At 38.5% G+C, this 3,178-nt stretch overlaps 1 non-coding gene across 1 annotated transcript; it reads right to left on the reverse strand.

Annotated features, from left to right (window-relative positions):
- Nucleotides 1-1,999: 1,999 nt before the first annotated feature.
- LOC136514622 (small nucleolar RNA Z195/SNORD33/SNORD32 family) lies at nucleotides 2,000-2,086 on the reverse strand. Its single transcript, XR_010773773.1, has one exon. It is a non-coding gene; the product is annotated as a small nucleolar RNA Z195/SNORD33/SNORD32 family (small nucleolar RNA).
- Between the last annotated feature and the right edge of the window lie 1,092 nt (nucleotides 2,087-3,178).

Consider the following 3,178-nt stretch of genomic DNA (forward strand, 5'->3'; position numbering starts at 1 on the left):
ATTGGTGTCAGTCCTCAACCGTTCCTCATGCTGATTTCTAGAAAGAAGTTCAACAGTCCATGCGGGTGTCATGTGCCACATTCTGCTTTTCATGCGTCTCTAGCTTTTGCTTTTTCTTATTCTTGGGTACATTCTACAAATGGAGGCCAGACACATTCTGGATCTTATGTTTACCAAGAGAAACCTGCAATGATGTATAGAAGTGAATATTTAATAATATCCACAGAGAAGCAAGAGAAGAAACATCCTGTGTTTTTTCATTGCTTACACCAATGTAAAATAATATATCATACTAGTTTATAAAGAAAGTGTTTGTCATTTGGGATTTAGTACTTTGCTCACTTCTCATCCCAAACTAGCTGTTTATGTATATGATACTAGAATTTGTATGTCAAGTTGCCTACACACTAGTGGTATAAACACAAATGACTAGTTCAGATGGCAGCGAGCAAACTAGTGAGCTCAAATGTCACAAAAAGGTACCAAAAGTTCTAGTAGTGGACACAATAGACAATATGCATGGCACAGGAGCAAAATCCATAGGAACAAATGTCACAAAGAGAAGAGGAAAAATAAATTCTATACCGCATAAAGGTCCCTCATTCAGATCACTGAAACTATGTCAAGTAGGTAATAAATGCAAAAATCTATTTACACATTATATATGATTTTGTAGAATTTTTTATTTATCATACCTTATGTGGACATGGATAGTGCCTTCAAATTCCATTTGAGGCAAATCATCCAAATGGCGTCGTTTGTGCATGCCAACCCCGAGCGCCCCTCTTCTTCCTCCATAGGCACGCCTCCACCATCATCGCTCACATACTCATCGATGGCACTCAGACCTTCATTAGTGAGCTCCTCATCGAAGATCAAATCAGTAGTTGTGGCTGTCGAGCTCCTTGCGGCCATGGCTTGACATCAATTCGGGCCTCTCGATTGGATCTTGGCACGAAAACTTGCAAGCAGCTCCATTGTTAATGTTGTGCTTGCAAGACTTGTACCAGCCTCCTCAATAGTTAATGATGTGCTTGGAACACTTCTTGGCTCAACCTGGCTAACTGTGTACTTTGTGTTATGGACTACGGCCGCAATTGCATCAACTAGTGTACATCATGCTTTCCGATGCCAAACATATCTAGAAATAAGTGTCAAGCTCTGTTCATACATCAATGGCACCGTCCTTGGTAACAACTTAAGCATAATCAACTACAGCTATCTCGGCTTGAGTATGACTTTTCCCCCAAAGAATTGGTGTCAGTCCTCAACCATTCCTCATGCTGATTTCTAGAAAGAAGTTAAAACAATGTCCACGGGGTGTCATGTATCACATTCTTCTTTTCATGCATCTCCGGCTTTTGCTTTTTCTTATTCTTGGGAACATTCAACTTATGGAGGACAGACACATTTTGGATCTTATGTTTACCAAGAGAAACCTATAATGATGTGTAGAAGTGAATATTTCATAATATCCACAGAGAAGCAAGAGAAAAAATCTAGTGTGTGTTTTCATTGCTTGCACCAATATAAATTAATATATCATACTAGTTTATAAAGAAAGTGTATGTCATTTGGGATTCACTACTTTGCGCACTTCTCATCCCAAACTAGCTATTTGTATATATGACACTGGAATTTGTATGCCAAGTTGCCTACACACTCTAGTGGTATAAACACAAATAACTAGTTCACATGGCAGCGAGCAAAGTAGTGAACTCAAATGTCACAAAAATGTACCAAAAGTTCTAGTAGTGGACACAATAGACAGTATGCATGGCACAGGAGCAAAATCCATAGGAACAAGTGTCACAAAGAGAAGAGGAAAAACAAATTCTATACCGCATAAAGGTCCCACATTCAGGTCAATGAAATTACGTAAAGCAAGGAAACAAACTCTCAAAAGGGGAAAGTCATTGAAATTCAGTTAACTGTTGGATAGCTTCATCTCCGTTTGATTAAAAAAAGAAAACATACAAAAAGGAGATTTTTTTGTTAAGGAAGATCAGATGGTAGTGCATGATGTACTTGGATCATCATCCGAGATGCAGACACGTGTTATGGATATAGTATCCTCAATTCCCCCCTTCAATAAAAAAAGTTTTTTTCTCTGGCTCACACACAACAGCCTAATGACAGGGCACATGCAGGGAAATTGTGTGACAATCGAAGTATAATAAAACAATAATATCCTTTCTGCTACCAATTAAGTTCACACAGAAGAGAAACAAGAGTCAACCATCCCAACAGCAGTCAACTGAACTAAGCAGATGCGTAGATCCAGTAGCTCTGAGCGAAATAACTAGCAACCAGCAACAAATCCATCGAAGGTACTCAAAGTAATATCCACAGAGAAGCAAGAAAAAAAATCCAGTGTGTTTTTTCATTGCTTGCACTAATATAAATTAATATATCATACTAGTTTATAAAGAAAGTGTATGTCATTTGAGATTCACTACTTTGTGCACTTCTCATCCCAAACTAGCTATTTGTATATATGACAATGGAATTTGTATGCCAAGTTGCCTACATGCTCTAGTTGTATAAACACAAATAACTAGTTCAAACGCCAGCGAGCAAACTAGTGAACTCAAATGTCAAAAAGTTGCCAAAAGTTCTAGTAGTGGAAACAATAGAGAGTATGCATGTCATAGGAGCAAAATGCATAGGAACAAATGTCACAAAGAGAAGTGAATAAACAAATTCTATTCCGTATAAAAGTCCCTCATTCAGGTCAGCGAAACTATGTAAAGAAGGTAATAAATGCAATAATCTATTTACACATTTTGTAGGATTTTGTAGAATTTTTTATTTAACATACCTTAGCCAGACATGCATAGTGCCTTCATATTCCATTTGAGGAAAGTCACCCAAGCAGCGTCCTTTGTTTATGCTAGCCCTGAGCGCCCCTCTTCTTCCTCCACAGGCACGCCTCCACCATCGTCGCTTGCATACTCATCGATGGCACCCAGACCTTCATCAGCGAGCTCCTCATCGAAGATTGAATCAGTGTTGTGGCTGTAGAGCAAAAGTTCTAGTAGTGGACACAATAGACAATATGCATGGCATAGGAGCCAAATCCATAGGAACAAATGTCACAAAGAGAAGAGGAAAAATAAATTCTATACTGCATAAAGGTCCCTCATTCAGGTCACTGAAACTATGTAAAGCAAGTAAT

The sequence above is a fragment of the Miscanthus floridulus genome, chromosome 16 (genome assembly GCF_019320115.1).
Source record: "Miscanthus floridulus cultivar M001 chromosome 16, ASM1932011v1, whole genome shotgun sequence".
Lineage (NCBI taxonomy): Eukaryota > Viridiplantae > Streptophyta > Magnoliopsida > Poales > Poaceae > Miscanthus > Miscanthus floridulus.